The sequence below is a fragment of the Silurus meridionalis genome, chromosome 16 (assembly GCF_014805685.1).
Source record: "Silurus meridionalis isolate SWU-2019-XX chromosome 16, ASM1480568v1, whole genome shotgun sequence".
NCBI lineage: Eukaryota > Metazoa > Chordata > Actinopteri > Siluriformes > Siluridae > Silurus > Silurus meridionalis.
This window is the reverse complement of record NC_060899.1, coordinates 9290742-9308978: the sequence shown is the minus strand read 5'-3', so window position 1 is coordinate 9308978 and position 18237 is coordinate 9290742. Positions and strand designations below refer to the sequence as shown.

General features: G+C 36.4%; 1 protein-coding gene across 2 annotated transcripts in view; it reads left to right on the top strand.

The window, feature by feature from the left end:
* LOC124399102 (kelch domain-containing protein 8B-like) overlaps positions 1-18237 on the top strand; it is a 112637-nt gene that overhangs the window by 16821 nt on the left and 77579 nt on the right. The window lies entirely within an intron of this gene.

Sequence of the window (18237 nt, the reverse complement as noted above, 5' to 3'; positions counted from 1 at the left end):
ACTCATAACTTTATACTAAAAGTCTTCAGTTTCACAAGGCGCATACGTTAGAGACTTTAAGAAGCGTGTGTTTCCAGAAACAGGCTTTTGAGTGGAAACGAATAGAAAGAGACTTACTTGTTTTCTTCACTTGTGGCTCTGTGTGATTATCTGTTTTTTCTCCTTACAATCACTCCCACTTAAAATGCTGTCTTGAAAGCCTGACTGCCTGTATGCTGTGGATACATACGCTCCCAATCAAAGCCCAATTGTCTTTCTCTAACACACTGCAGAATCTCTCTTGAGAGTGAACATTTAGGTGCCTTAAAGTAAGAGGCAGAGAAGAGATGGATGACTGTTTAGTTTACAGTGTTTCTTTTTGCTGTCTCTTCATCGTATTCCTTAATATGGAGTACTGTAAAAGTATCATACACTTTTCAAACAGGAAACCAGCAAAACACTGCAGCCAGTTCTTGGTTCCTAAAAGGGTCTTCTTCCTACCTCTTTCTGTTTTGTTTGTCAGTATTTTGGCATGGCTTACTGGCTACAGCATCTAGGATGAAAGAAGAAAAGAGTAGAGTGAACAGAAGTGTGAATGTGAACAGCAGGTTTTCTTCACTGAGCAGGCAGACAGCAGTTACCTGACAAGCTCACATTTGCTCAGATATGCTCCTATTGTATTTATAGAAATATGAATAATCTTCTGCTGGCATCAGCAGGGAGGTGTATATGTTATCAGCCCCGGGTATTCAGTGCATGGCTTTTGTTATAAATAACATCCCTTTGACACTGTGACAGGTCTGACATTTAGAGAGACGTTATGAATATTGGGATAAATTAAAAATAGAATTAGCACTACTAAATTGCATATTAATATTGTGTGTTTAGTGTCCTCCCTATTAAGTATTTGCAAAAGCAGGTCTAAGCTTACCCATATAGTCAACAATTGATGGCTGGTGCTGCCCATACTGTTAAGTTGAATGACAGTGATTTTTCTAAACTTGACTGCAAGACTTTATGAGACCAAATCTTTGACCAAATCGATAAGCTTACAGTTAGACCATGTTTGCTATAACCTTTTAATACTGCACTTGTATTAAACATGTCTGGATAATTTTACTTTTAACGTTTACATTTTTACCCTTATTTTCATTCTTAATTCTATTTTATGTTATACAGAAAAACCCCGTTGTACGAGCATAACTCGTTCTTGAAAATTGCTCGTAGGTCCATTTGCTCGTACGTTCGAACTGATTTTCCCCATAGGAATGAATGTAAAAGTGATTAAATCCGTTCCAAGACCTCATTCGATCGCTTATTTCTGCACTTAAAAAGTATTTTTAGCCTATTTTAACAAACAATTACACCACAAATTACCGTAATGTAAACATAATTTAACACTTACCTATGTGATAGTGGTTGATTGCGAGTGTGAGACGCACACCACGCTCGTAACCTTCTTGGTTTCCATGGTAATTGTATTTACTTTCGTTTTCGCAGCACCATCATTGATTTTCTTGGGAGACATTTTTCAAGATTTCTAGTGAAATAAAAATATAACAGCAAAGTTTTTGCTGCAACGAGAACAACAAGAGCGAACAAGCGATACGTCGTCAACTAAGCGACTGATGCTACCCTCAGGCGAAAACGGGGAACCAGCAGTGTGGGTTTGCTCCTGCCTTCAAAATTTGCTCGTGAAATAGGGTAAAATTTTGCGAGCAGGGTCGTATCATGATATACTGTGTATGATTATGTACTGTATGTGGCAGATAATATGGCTGTTTGGGCCTTCAACAGTTTTACAGTTTAAACATTTGACTTTGAAAATAGCTGTGGTCATTGATCGTTGAGTGGGACGCATAGTTTGCCAAAAAAGCTGATTTTACTGCAGCAGGGTTCCTCGCACACTTAAGAGATTAACCAATTTTTGCTGCCTATTCTAATTTAGAAAACATTTCAACAACTTTCTACCATTATGTCTTGGATATATAAACATTTAAACAGCATCCTTACCTTCTTGTTTCAAAGGACCAGTGAGATTGTGTCAGAGCATCATTGCTACCACAATAAAATCACTTAGAGTGGCAGAAAATCATTAATACTATATTACTATATTATTAATACTAAATTATTAATACTATATTTTTTTATCTGATGCTCTATATTTTAGAAGTTCCTATCACATACATAACCATACACTGTATGACGTAGTGAAATGCATTTTAAGACCCGTTGGTAACCTACACTTTAATAAATAATAAAAAACAAGGGTAAAGAGTTTGAAGTTGCAGAATAGAATTTAGAAAATAAAATAATTTACTTTATGTGTCAATACGTTTAACTATAATCTGTCATATTGGGTGGGCAGGATTTGACAAAACATTACACTCTCCCACACTGCACTTGTAACTTATTACTAATCCTCATCTGCCTAAACTCAACCATTTTGGCTGATTTCAATTGCTGGTATTTATGATCATTAATGACAAAAGTACTAATACTAATACTAAATACTAATATAAAGCATATGACATTGTGCACACTGACATTGTGTAGCAGTATGTAATCATAAGATAGAGTTTATAATGAAGAAATGTTTCTTTATTATAACAGATGACAGATTTTGCCTTCTAAAAGATGACAGTGTCATTTGTGTTCTCCCATGTCATTTCTTTGCTTTAAAAATAAAATATAGATGCATTTTATAATAAAAGGGAGATTGGATCCAAAAACAGATAGGACATTTTTTAAAGTATTAAATCAATTAAGGTTTGCTTCAGAGTCTGGATGCCATCCCCAAATCAAATAACAAATGTTATTAATTATTGTATGTTATTGTATTCTCTCTGGGTCAAGAATGACAAGGAGAGGTGGATGCTAGTGCAGGGAAAATCGTTCTTTAACTCAAAAGCAAAATAAAAGGGTAAGATGATTTTCATACTAACTTTAAACTGGGCTAGATTATAATCATGAAACTGAGAAACAGGCCAAAACAATATCATCATTCACAAAAGTAGGCTTGGTAAAGTAAGTTGAGTGATCACTTCGCAGTTTGTGCCTGAACCTGGAGCCTCTTTATAAAGTGTGTGTGTTTGTGTGTGTGTGTCTGTGTGTCTGTGAGTGTGTCTGTGAGTGTGTCTGTGTATATGTACATGATGCCCTGCACTAGACTTCTGCTGTATCTACTGTATCTTTATTTAATTCAAAGCACTTATAACAATGGATATCGTCTAAAATCAGGTAATTAGAATACCACTGTAAATATGACCTGTGATATCTCAGTTTTTTTTAGTCCTCTTTTCTCACTCTTTATTTCTCTCTCTCTTTCTCTCTCCCTGTTGTACTACTTATATGATGTATCATCATTGGGAGTGACAAGCTTTGAAGAAATAATCATATTTGCATTTCTTTGAAATGCTTTGAACTTTCCAGCCCATTGTGTAATAAGTATTTTGTGCTGATTAGTATACTAAGGAGGTTGAAGAAGGGTTTCTTTCTTTCTTTCTTTCTTTCTTTCTTTCTTTCTTTCTTTCTTTCTTTCTTTCTTTCTTTCTTTCTTACTATATTTTTTTTGTAAACAAAATTCAGAATGGTTAAGACGCCAACATGAAAATAGAAAATTACAAGCTGCCACTGGTTTCAGGGTAGGACATGACAGATAAACAAAGCTAAAATTATGTATTGGGGTCAGTGGAAAGGAATCAGAATATTTATTACAGAAATGAATGCAGAGGAAGTTGGATGTATCATCTGGAAATCAGGATGATTTTGCTTTGTGTGGAGCTAGATGCCAGAGATATCATTTAGAATGTTTGAGTATTAATTTATGGATTGTTTCTGATGGCCAGACCCACACACACCAACCCTGGCAGGTGATTGGCACACCAGTTCATTGTGACTTCAGCTTTTGGCATAGGTCTCAACACCCAATTTACTTTCTCTATTTCTCTGCACGTCATTGTATTATTCCATCATCTTTCTTTCTACAACTCTTCTCCTCATCTCCATCCCTCTCACTTCCTGATCAAGAGAGCATTGCTGTTGCCTAGCAACAGGTGTGTGTGTGTGTGTGTGTGTGTGTGTGTGTGTGTGTGTGTGTGTGTGTGTGTGTTTGTGCGTGAGTGTCTGTTTGACCCAAAGACATTTTTAGAACGAAGCTGAACAAGTCGCTGTGCCAACCCATGACTCCCTCCACTCTTGTTGTTGCTGTTGTCAGTTTTTGGCATGTATAAGGGAAAGATAGAGTGCTTATTACTGGGTCTAGATCAGCACCACTACTATTAGCTAGCCTCTCCAGCAGTCCCAGCTGTGATCATGCTTTCTTTTATTGTGATTAGTTTGACTTGCTTTAGCTTCACCTCAGCGACCTTTGTCATTTATTTTATTAGACTGTAACATACTACTTCTTTTAAGGTTTTCATTATAGTATTCATAGCAATCTTCTTTGCATCAAATCTAAAAGTTAAATTGACTATATGGGTAATTCATAATGATTATATAATTTACTAGTTCGATTTTTTAAATTATTTTAAATATTCAGTTTATGTGATATAAGATATTGTTCTATTTCTATACATAGGGGAAATTAAAATTAATAAAAATAAAACTTTTTGTACAAAACATCATCAACATGATTTCTTTGTAAATACACACTGTGTCATTTCACGCACTGATGATCTGGTGTCATGCATTTCTTTGATTCTGTTCCTTTTAAATGATCTTTGTGCTGTATCTTTTCCTGGTACACCATGGCTTTTGTAGCATTTTAAAGGCTATCTGAAAAAAAGAAAATGCTATGTTATACAAACCGAATGAAAAAGTTTGCTTTATTTTTTACATGTGAACAATGAAACTGAACCACCTGCTTTTAGACCATAATTGAAAAGAAAGAGAAATAGAGATAATAATGGGATAACCAATTCACCACAATGTCTGTAATTCTGAATTTAGCTTAGTGTGGGCTAACATGCAAATGAGAAATCTAAAAGTTGGCACATTTTTCTAATAATAGCATGACTGCAGTGCTACCAAATAATGGATGTTTCTTTTGGCAGCAGTTGCAAGTTCTGGATGTCTGACAATATTTTCTAATACTTTCCTAAAAGTAGTCTTAGAATTATACTTTAGATATCTTAGTTAAAATACCTCAGTCCCAGGTTCTTGTGTATTTGTGGATGGAATTAATGGTTCTAATGGTTTCTGAACCTCCCCTTACTGGATTTTGCTAGCTCTTTATGTTTCTGTAAACTCCTGGGAACAGCCAGGTGTGATGTGTTATATTGCATGGATATATATGTGTGCATGCATAACAAGTCTTAAACTTGCTGTAAAATACCAAGAGACCAAGCAAAGTAAATGACTTGCACCTGACACACATGACTGCTCTGATGTAATGCATGCTATGAGGGATGAAACTAACAGGAATTAACTGAAGAAAAATTAATTTGATGCAAATTGAAGCATGTCAGCTAAAAACCAAGCTGACCGAAATGCAAGTAAGTTTAAAAGCAAGTAATAGACAGCTATTTCAATTGATAAATACATCGATGGTTTAATGAAAACAATGCAGATGTGATTTTTCATTTAGCACTACATTTTGTCCACATCTTGTATTTTTGTATTCAGATTTTAGAATTACCATTTGCATAGTAAGTGCTAACACAGAAGGATATGTTACAAACATGCATGGTTTCTTTTCTATTTTTTTTATTTCGTTAAGAAATAAAATTAAGTAGTTTCTAAATTACTTAGTTATAAGAAATATAGAAATAGTAATTTGTCATTTTATTATGTTTATTTGATACCTTAAAAACATTATATAAGAAGGCAGGGGGAAGTGGTAGCTTAGTGGTTAAGATGTTAAACCTCTTTCTGGAAGGTTAAATCTTAGCACCACCAGGCTGCAACTGCTGGTCCCCTAAGCAAGGCATCAACTGCTCAGAAGTACAAAGGAGATAATTGTGAGTGGCACTTGTGAAGAGTGTCTGCCCCTGGCCATAAATGTAAATCAAGGCAAGCATTCTGGTCTGCCTCACTGTTTAGCATTGGTGCAAGCTTGACAATTTTATTTATTTATTTATTTATTTTCGGCTGAAATATTACATACATTTGTGATATTTCATTTGCACTGAATGGAGACACCTGCCATTCACTGTAAGCAACTTTACCCATTCAGTGATGTTATGAAAACTGGTTGGTAAGGATTTTTATGTGTCTTGATAAGTGTTGCTCTTATGATGCTCACAGTTAGCTGATAGGTTCACCCGAGCTGATTCTACAAAAGGAGATTACCAACAATTTAACCTTGTCCTTCCTCAGGACTATAAGAATAGGCCAGATTTAAGGACTTAATAGATTGTCCTCAATTCCAGCACCTTGATGTGGTCACGTGTCCTCATCTTTCACCCTGCACAACATTGCTTCCAAGCCTGAAAAGCAAGTATCTGCATTGACCATCACTTTCCAATTGGGAAGTGCTCCCAAGCTGATTCTTTTGGTTAGAAAAGCCTTGTATCTCTTGCAAACTAGAGCCTGAGATTAACTTGCTGAGTTTTTCTCTGTCTGTTTCATCACGTTTCTGAAACCTTCACTTTCGTGTCAGAATCAGAATCAGAATAAATGTATATGCCAAATATGCAGGTAGCTGGAAATTTAACTTAGCAGTCAGGCATAATATGGCGTCAGGCAAAATATGATGTCCACACCCAGGGTTTCTTTAAAACCAAAGAGCACCCTGGCTGTAGATTTGCAGGATTGTTTTGCACCATCCAATCTAACATGGACTGCTATTTTAGGAGTTGTTGCCATGCCTAGTTTAGTATATGTTGGTGATATATTTAACATCTATATTTGCTATATAGTGAAAAGGGCGTGCCCATTTCTAGATGTTTTTGAAACTGAAGTTGAACATGATTGTGATTTGACTGCATTATCCTTCTAAAAGAATGTCCCTTGTAGATGTAGATACAGCATTCTCGTCCTTGTACAGTGCTATACATGGAAGATGACTAGTTACTAAGATGGCCATTGTTGAAAGATATGAGCCTTTATATAGTATAGTCTCAACACCTGAATCATTGATTTTAGATGAGCTGCCATGAGTCAGACACTGCCTTCTTAGATGGCCAGTGAGCACATAGCTGTTGCACATTTTCAGCATTAAGGTGGCCCGCATGCTTAAAGGCATTCTGCATGACCAAATCTCTTCTTGCCAAAGTTATGAGAATAAGGGGTCTGTTATGTTGAGAGAAAACAGACTGCATCCCCACAGCTTTATCTCAAATTGAGATAACGAGAGAAATCGAACCGTCAAAGACGATTGCATCAAGTGAAGAGGTGATCAGATGTGTCTGATCACTGAACACAGTAAGACCATGTGTGTGTTAATATGGGAATGTATTGGTATTGCCTGTGTAGTGCCACATAAGCCATTTCATTCTGTCATATTCAATCCCGTTTTATCATGGAAACCAAAGTTATCAGAAAATACTGCAAGGGCATGAAAACATAACTGTTGGAGCAGCTGGGATTGGTCATAACTGTTGGGAATAAGGAATTTTTGATTATACATTCAGTTTAGTGCACACCTCTCGTTGGCAAATCTATGCATACTTGAACTTGAGGAGTAGAAAAGGGTATCCAAGTGATTCCCAGGTTGTCTTTTACATACTGACAATGTCTTCAACCCATGAGATTGGAACATTTGATTTTATCAGGATATTTATCATAATGTTCCAGATGCAAGGTCAGAACAAACAAGGTCCCTCATAAATGCACATTTCTGACAGCATTTCTGAAGTGCCAGGCTGCAGAAGTATAATGATGCAAATTATTTTTTCTGTAATACAGTAAAGAAAACTGCACAAAGGGATAGTGTAAACTGATTTTATGAATTGTCTATGAGAAACCTATATTGAATATATGTGCAATTTCCACTGATTTGGCTACTAAGATCTAATATATGATGTACTGTATTATTAATTCATTTTTAAATGAATGAATAAGGATATATTGTTTCTGTGTCCTATTTAACAATTGTGGTTAATTTTCACATTTATTTGGCTTCTTGTATGAACCATGCCACAGTGTCTTTATTAAAAATACCTGTAGACCTACTCTTTCATGTAGTTGTGCAGTGAGTCAGTTGTGTGACAGCAGTGCAATACATAAAATAATTAAGATATGAGCAAGCAACTTTGAGTAATGTTTACTTTAAACATCAGATTTGGGATAAAATGTGATCCCAGTGATTTTGAGTGACTAGTTTGTGGGTCATAAAAGTGGATTTTGTCTGATATGCTGGGATTTACACACATACAAAAGTATTTAGAGTTTACACAGGATGGTGCAATAAAGCAAAAACACCCAGATAGTGGCTTTTCTGCAGACAGAAAAACCTTATTGATAAAAGAGATCAATGGCCAGGCTGATTTGAGCTGACAGAAAGGCTACAGAAAATACTTGATAAAATAATCAGTAAAGCATCTCAAAATGCCACCATCTTATACCTTTAGTCAGATAAACTACAAAAGTAGAAGACAACATTAGGTTTAATTTTTGCTACTAAGAACAGACAGCTAAAGCTGCAGTTGGCACAGGCTCACCAAAACCGGACAGTTATACCCTGGAAAACTGCAGCCTGGTTTGAGAAATCTTAATTTCTGCAGTGGCACACAGATGATAAGGTTAGAATTTGGTGCAAGATGGTATATTTGTGTGTGTAATTCTTTTTTTGCCACACTATGTGCCTGTTAATACCAATAAATCATTGTTTCAATGCCAAAGTCTGTTTGAGTATTGTTGCTGACCACGTGCAGTTCTTCATGCCCACAATTCATTATTTAATGACTCCTTGCAAAATGTTAATGCACCATGTCACAAAGCAAAAGTAATTTCACATTTGTTGAGAGTAAGTTCACTGTTCTTCAGTGGCCTTTCAAATCACATTTGGGATGTGGTAAAATGGGAATTCACAGCATTAAAATTGTACCCAAAAATCTACAGGACTTATAAGATGCAATCATGTCAATATAAACCAGAATCTCAAGGGATTGTTTCAAATCTTGTGAATCCATGCCATGAAGAATTTATATTGTTTTGAGTGCCTTCGAACAACTGGAACACGAACAACTGGAACACACAGGAACACACAGGAACACACTTTAATGCAAGTCCTATTCAGTGTATGTCTGTGTATGAATACATGTGCAAGCTCATTAGCATCCTCATAGCAGCAGACATTGAGAGAGAAAAGACAGGCTTGCAATGACCCTCTTGATGCAGCACGTACTTACTAAAAACAATACCTTCAGTTCAGTTTATGCTTTCATTTCCTGCTCTCCTAGCAGTTTCAAAAAATTCTCTATAGTTTTCAGAGGCATTGTTCATTCATTGTGGTAATTGTTACCCTCTCACCTTTTCCTTAGGGCTACAACAAGTGTGTGAATGTGTTTACTTATATGCAAATTCACCCTGATATGTGACACACAATACTCTTTTTTTCCCATGCACATATATTAATAGTCTGAAATGAAAAAGCTGTTACTTATTTATTTTTATTATTATTCATGATGTTGGGTAAGGACTGATATAGTACTCTGTGACCAAGTATGCATAACTACATTTGATCGCTAAGTGAAGCTGGCTTCTACAGGAAGCGCAAGAATAGGGAGGAATTTTCCATCTTGTATTTATCCTGCTCCATTATTACCTTTTGCAAACACTGTAATTTACTGTAGTGAACGTATTTTTGTATTAAGCTGGTTTACTTCCTTTACCACAAGAGAGCTTTTTTTTTTTTTTTTTGCAAAACCCCAGAGGATCTTTTTTGTCTGTATCTGTTTCTGGGTATACAGGTCTGTAGTTTAACTGTACATTAGTTCGTTAGGTAATTTTGGGTTCTATCAATTACTCAGACTAAATGTTTTCCTTTGTGTCCACTTAGCCCTTTCAGCTTTACCACATTCACCTCTCTATTCTCCCAAACCTGTCATTGTGACATTATAAAGTGCAAGTGCAAGTGATCAAAAGGAACCAGTGTTTCATAAAGCTGACAGCATATTCCTTTTCTCTCATATCCACAATGATTCAATTCAATGGATTTATTCTTTATATAAAAATCTTATCTGAATACAGAATATATTTAAAGTGCTCACTGGTCTATGGCAGAGCACTGTGTGCCATTACTTATACCACTTCTTTTGTGATAAGTAACAGTGTGCTGTTTCTGTAATAAATTGCTTTTAATATAAGATCCAACATAAGTAATGTTACAAAAGCTGATTTGCAATGCAAATAGAATATCTGATCAACAATTTTAACCTAATAAACCATGTCAAGTGCCTAAATATCACATACAAATTAAAAAGAAAATCTGTTTGTTTGCTTAGTGAGTTCAAAGTCATTACTTTGTTATTGCTCTTGGTGACATCTGACTGTTTGTTTGACTCGTGCCAGGCTTGCACGCAAGAGTACAGATCATTCGTTCTTCACACTCTGTTACACTGCATTGCTCAACCCAGAGGCCATTATTTACAGTCGTCCGATATGAGTCACCCAGGGGAGCAGTAGTGCATTTAAAAAAAGGCAGCCTCCTTAATTCCAACACTGCTGAGAGGTAAATGTACTTTTAGTGCTGCAATCTTGAGTTCTTTTTACTTACTATGAACAAGTGGAAAGGGAGTAAGGCCAGGAACATTGGAGGAGGTTTAAACTGTTCTATCATTATGTGGGTGAAAAAAGAAATGGTTTAGGGGTAATACTGAAATACTGCTTATGCTCAAGTGGGTTGTGAGATGGAGGAAAAGGAAAGTTTCTGGAGTGAGTGAGATGAATTGGTAGATGGTGTACCTAGGACAGAAAGACTGGTGATTGGGGCAGACTTCAATAGGCATGTTGGTGAAGGGAACAGAGGTAATGGGGAGGTGATGGGTAGGTACGGCCCTAAGGAGAGGGATGTGGAAGCGCAGATGGTGGTAGATTTTGCTAAAAGGTTGGAAAGTGGTAGTGGTAAATACTTATTTTAGGGAGAAGGATGAGCATAGGGTGACATATAAGAAAGGTGCACAGAGGTGGACTATATTCTATGCAAAAGATGCAACCTAAAGGAGTTTTGAGACTGTAAGTTGTTTGCAGGGGACAGTATAGCTAAACAGCATTGTATGGTGGTCTTTAGGATGGCTATGGTAAGGTATGCGCTGGAGAGAAGGGGAATGAGAGGGAGGGCAGGGGAGTGGTGCAGTTGCAGGGAGAAGAGGTGGTGAAGGTGGATGAGTTTGGGTACCGGGGTCAATAGTGCAATGTAATAGATAGTGTGTTAGAGAGGTGAAGAAAAGAGTGCACGCAGGGTGAAGTGATTGGAGAAGAGTGGCAGGAGTGATTTTTGATAGGATATCTGCCAGAGTGAAAAGGATAGGAAAGTTTATAGGACTGTGGTAAGACCTGCTATGTTGCGTGGTTTAGAGGCATTGACTTAAAGACAGGAGCTGGAGCTGGCAGAGGTGAATGTACTGAGATTTTCATTAGGAGTGACAAGGATGGACAGGATTAGAAATTAGTTTATTAGAGACCACACATGTAGGACATTTTGCAGACAAGGTGAGGGAGACATGATTGAGATTGTTTGGACATATGCAGAGGGGGACATGGGCTTTATCGGTATAAGAATGCTAAGGATGGAGCTGCCATGAAGGAGAAAAAGAGAAGGGCCTCGGAGGAGGTTTAAAGGTGTGGTAAAAGAAGACATGCAGGTAGTTCTGAAAGATCAGATGTAGAGGACAGGGTAGTATGGAGACAGATGATCTGCTGTGGAACCCCCTAACAGGAGCAGCCGAAAGAAGAAGAAGAATTAAAATAATAAAAAAATTAATAAATGATCGAACCCCTCACATTTCATCAACCATTTTAGTATTTCTTCTCAAGGGACAATATTATAGAAATAAAACTTGAAAATATTTTAGAGTAGTCACTGTGCAGCTTTACAGCCATTATTGTCAAAATAGCTGGCAACAATAGTGAGTACACCTTAAGTGATTACAGCGGTATGCCTCTTAATCATGCCAAGCCACATGTCCTATTCATCCAGTTCATGTTTTTGTGCTGCCATGTCAATCTAATCTGCCCAGGGCCTGCAAAGTTAATACTGCTGGCTCTTTGGCCATAGAAATTATTAACAACGGGTCTTAACTGGGTTTCTTGCTTCAGTCAAATGGTATTCACCCTCCATGTGAAATGCCTCTCTCTCTGTAATGCCACGTGTTGTTATATTATGTTTTTATAGTATAAAAACATATATAGTATAGATGGTTTCTATAATCAACCTTATAGTGGCGGTATTAAGAGGTGAATTAAGTTGGGTAAGTCCTCACTGAAGGCCCAGGTACCAAATTCACGGCCCGCCACTGGTTCAACATAACACCTAATGGCAAAGAACTCTCTGAGAATTTGAAAGTTGGAGTTTTATGTTGGAGTTTGTAATTTTTCACAAAACAATCAATAAGTGCACTCAATATGGCTAAAGATATTTTGAGATCATTTATCTTTCCCTGGCTCATTTGTTTCCAGGGTGTACTTGATATTACTGTAAATGTGTCCTGGCATGTTGATTGATATTACTGCATTACCAGTCCTGTCTTCTAAAGTTGTTTTTAACCTGGTTTTATTTCCACTGACTGCTTTTCTGTTCTCTCACTCTTTTTGTCACAGAGCTGAAGATGACCGCAGGCTGTTTAACGTAGAGCTTTGTTAATAATTCATCTAATGGTTTTGCTGGCACTGCACACATACGCTCAAAGTGGCTGACTTTTAACTGGTCAAGGGCAGAAGAAGATAGGAGGATAGAAGGATATCTTTCCTTGAATTTTTTGTACACTACTAAGATAACATTTCACTACAGCTTCATTACAATTAGCTGTTTAAATGACTTGTAATTGCCTATATGCCCATCTTTTCCTCTTCCCCTTAGTGCAGCATCTAGTTCTGAAAGAAACATATGTTCTATTTGCACTTCTGACTGTGCCATCTCCCATTCAACATCAAAACATTGGCAGTTGGTGCTATTTTGTCATTTCCTTTACTATGGCAAGATAAGATATCTAATAACCTTTCACTACAGCTTTATTAATAGCAGCTGTTTCAGTGACTTGTAATTGCCAATATGCCTACTAGGTGTTTTGGCGTTATCTCTGTTACTGTCTTCTAATGATCTGAAGCTCTTTCAAGTACTTTTAGTTGGACAGGTTTGTCATTGTGGTCTGTGTTGCCAATCTGCCAGTTTAGGTTTTGCAGCTTACTTTAAACAAACTGGAGACAAGCCAAGTTTTAGCTGTGAATCACAGTCCAACGGGTATGCTGCGGGCGGCGGAACACACATGCACAAACTGATTCACTCACGCCTCTCTTTTTCCTCTTCCCCCTTGTGCAGCATCTTGTTCTGAGAGAAAGTAATGCACACATGTTTCATTTGCACTTCTGATAGTGCCATCTCCCAGTCATTCAACATCAAAACACCAATGGTTGGTGCTATTTTTCTCTTTTCTGTTACTATGGCAATGTGTGTTTCCATGGTAAAGGCTTGCTACTTGCAGGTAATTAACACCTCTATGTTCTAGCGTTGTACTAAACAGAAAGCACTGCCCTATTACAGCGTGTAATTGCATGCAGTGTCAGATTGTGTAGCCTGCAAAAGATGTTTTTTTATTTTTCTTTTTACCTGAGAGAAATTTTTTACAAGTAATTCTGCAATTCTTACATAATAGTACATTTTTGTGAGAAATATGTGTCACATAAGACCAAGACAAAAATTGATGTAACTGGTGCCTGGTAATACAGATCATAATGTTTATAAAGAGTAACGGCAGGGTCAATGGAAGGGCTAAGTTCTATGATAAATCATTGTTATTAATTTACATTGCAGATTAGGGAACAGTTTCTGTTTATAAATTAAGCACTTTATCAATTATCACTGTTCAGTTTTCAATGATCATATTTCTTAAACATATAGCATTTTACAAAATTAATGAAATTCACATCAGGGAAGTTAATGTACAGTCTCAATATAATAGAACATAGAAAACTCGAGATCGCAAAAACATTTAGGCTTTAATACAAATAATATTAATATTTATTAAACATAAATTAAACTTTTATTAATATTTTTAGTAGAAAAAAAATATATATATTATATATATATATATATATATATATATATATATATATATATATATATATATATATATATATATATATATATATATTTTTTTTTTTTTTTTTTTTTTTTTTTTTTTGAATGGCAGGTATTACAAAAATACATTTCATATATAGTCCCCTTCAAAACTAATGGACCTATTTTATTATTTATATAAATGTTAAGACAGGATGGATAAACAATTCCGCATTTATTTCCTGATATTTACCTCTAGATGTGTTCAACAATGTAGAACAATGCATGGTTGATAACAGACCACACAAGGAACAGTCTTCAAGTAAATTAAGCATATAACACTAAATATTTGGTGACATATCTTGCTTTGATGTTTTGATTTGGGTAGTTTCCTCTTTTAGTTGCCTCTTCGGGTGTTGAAATGCAGAAGCAGTCCTGCAAATCTAAGCCATGACAATGCCTTTGCCATGCTTTACCAGTGAGTTTGTATGTAGATCATAACAAATAAATTCTTTCTTCACATTTTGGATTTTGAATTTTTATGACTCACCTCTGTTATTATTATTATTTTTTCACATTCCCAATCTGGTTTTCTCATTCTTACTACTTATCACTGCTTTCTATATTTTGTCTTTGAATATGATATTTCTATATTTCTTCTTTGATTGTGATACAGTACCTTCACTCTTGTCCTGTGGGTGTTGTTAGTGATGTCACTAACTGTTGTTTTGGGTTTTTTGTTCACAGAGTGCTGTTGGATTACCTTAACCAACCTGTTTGATTTTTGGGTGTTAGCACACCAGAGGCTTCTTTTGCATAGAAGCAGGAATTTGTGGTCCTCTGGAGAGGTGTAGGAACAGCTTGTGAATAAAAGTTGAATGCAACCTCCACTCTGATTCAATGGTATAGCTATATCTCTGGCAAATGGCTAGCTAATGCAGTTTACGTAGATATTACCGTGATATATGTGAACATGCAGCATTTTAATTCACCCTGCAGAACAAACTCAGATGAATAATTTATGATAGTGTGTAAGAGATCCCTGAGATGCAATACATTGAGACTGATACTCAGTACACACTATCAGTCATGGTTTGATCTGCAGAAGGCAGTTCTGCAACTTTACAACTTATTTTTATATCACATGGGAAAAAGGACTTACCAAAAACAGCATTAGTGTAGTACCAGTCACAGCACATTTGGTGTTTGGGCAAGCTTTACTCCATGAATTGTTAAATCATGTCATTCTGAGCCAGTGTATAAATGCCTACGGTCATCCTTTCATTATTAGTTTATCTCCACCACTTCCCACTGTTCTGCTTACTCCTTTCCTTTTGTTTTATTTATTTTTCTTTCCTTTCTGGCTCTGAAGCAGATAAGTAAATTTTTTAAAGAAAAACAAAAGATAAATGTCACATTTTAGTAACTTTAGACAATAAATATCATATGTCACAAATTTGAAATGTAAACACAACTTTTTTGGGTTCCAGGTATAACATTCTACATTACTCTCAGGAACTGGGACCCCAAGCAAATGCCTGTCTTCCCTCTTCTGTAACTATGCATATGAATGCACTATTTTAAAAAGTCTTTAGCACTGCATCATTTATTAGTCTGTCTTTTGCTTTCATTATTTGTCTTTTTTTTGGACTCTGGACAGTGTGGCTAAAGACACTTGCACTTTCCTAGTGTAGGGTGTTCTTTTTAGTGATGAGGGTGGTTTCACAGAACACACAGCAAAGGCGAATTTTATGTTCTGATGAATAGCATAATGTATGACAAAGAGCTATAGACTAAAGCCTACTTTTTTAATATACTGTATGTATCAGCCAACCTCGATCTATCTATAACATTCACCAGTTCCACATTATATTTGGGTTCCAGTAAATCTCCAGTGTAAAGTTAGTCATAGCTTTTTTACAACAACACACTTCATTAGGACCTCTGAACCTCTGAATATAGTTACTATCTGATCATATATTTGTGTCACTTTGCAGGCTTATTGCTCCAGTAGCTGTGTAAGGAACGTTTCATTAATGCATGTGTTGCTGGTTGAAAACATTTTCGATGCCTACTTCTGATTTAGGTATGTGGGCTGATGGTACATGTCTGAGAGAACCTCTAATTCTCTCTTTCACTCTATATCGACTCCTAAAGAGCTGGAGGGGAATCTTTTTTTTCTTTTGGTGTTTGTGTGTGTGTGTGTGTGTGTGTGTGTGTGTGTGTGTGTGTGTGTGTGTGTGTGTGAACTTGTGAAAGAGTAGAGCAAGGGGCATTTTCAAAGTGTGATGTTGCAGATTTTTAAACTCTATTTAGTGAAGCACCCTTGTACCTCCGTAACTGAGCCAGAGACTCCTTGATTACCATACGAGCCTGCTCAGAATTGCACACACACACACACACACACACACACACACACACACACACACACACACACACACACTAACCCACACACCAAACCTGGCAGAATGCTGCATATTGTAGTACAATAGTAGAGAGCCACTGCCAGGAGTGGCAGAAACACACGCACAGCATCAGTGTGTGATCCTTTTTCTCATCAAACATTTTCTCTGCCACCACCCAGCCTTCCAGTCACTATGTTGAGATTGCATGTAAAATATGACCTAAGTTTTTGCATTTGAGTTCTGCTATTTTTAGCAGGGAGTGAATTTTTCTGTGTCTTTGAATGTATATGTTTTTGCATGAGGAGGGTTTTGATTTGTTTGTATGGCAGTGTGTTTGCATGAGCAGGATAGATAGGGAGCAATAGAATACACACTTAAACCCTATCCCAACCCCCACCCCCAAATTCAACTAAAAGATGGATTGCTATTGTTTTTATCTTAGAGATTAGCTTTATTCATGCATCTTTGCCAAATTGACTTGTGCAGCTATGCATATATGGGTGCGTTTGTGTGTATGTGCATTCCTGTGTGCATCTTTAGTCTCGTTTCAAGTCAACCCCCGCCCCATTTTCACTCTCTCTATTAGTCATTGTGTCTGTCTGTCTTTTTCTCTCTTTTTTTATTTCTTTGGTTTGCGCTGTGACATGTCATTAGTGAGGCTGACGACAGAGCAGCTCTTATTCCCTATGACTCCATCTCCCATTGTGCCAATTTACACGCTGCTGTCTGACCAAAGCCATGTTCAGTGTCACCTCAATCATGCCCCCTCAGTGCCTCCCAAGGCTGTCAGTCTGTTTCAGATCTAGCCATATGTATCTATATTATTTCTTTATACTCAAAACCATATATCTACACTGCTAGTGTTCAGGCTATGTAGGAATCAAATCAAATATAATTCTCTCAGATGAGAGATTCATATTTTCCATGAGAGGTCTACATAGGCTGTAATGTACAGCGTGTTTCAGGAATTTCATTGAGTTAAAATATGGATGTACAGAAAGCATCTCATATTAAAATCACAGTAAAAAGTATTTAGTTTGTCAGATTACACTGCAATAACTACAGTACACTTGGCCATTTACGTCAATTTCTATTTACAATACATCAACAGTTAAAACAGATTCTGACATTGCACTTCACATTCAGTTTCTTTTTTATTGTGCATTATAGCTTTAGCACAAGACACAGTAGGAAGTTCATGCCATTGTCTGAAATGTTAATATAAATATAATATGTATAAAATTATGAATTAACACAAGCAATAACTATTGCAGATAGGTGCTTTGTCAGCTTATCCTTGTGTGCAGATGTTCTTTATATTTTAGTAAAATGTAATAATTGTAATAATCTGGGAAGCCCACTTTAGGTTTTGTGTAATCTGAATCTAAATACCAGTAATTTTACTGTACTTGTACTGTAAGTAACTTTTTACATCTTTTGCTGACTGACATTTTTAACCTACTCATGATTTTTTATCCTGTACTGACTGCAGTTTTTTATTTATTTTAGCTACTGCCTCAATTTCTAATAGAGCATTTATTACTGAATCACTCTAGTTTCCAAGCACATTATTCTCCAAGTTCTTCAATTACTTCAGGTTATAGGTAGTATGTTATTGCACTAACGTTTAACATCACCCATCTCTCAAAGTCTGTCATTGCACCATATAATGAAAAGGTCATTCTCGTTCCAGGT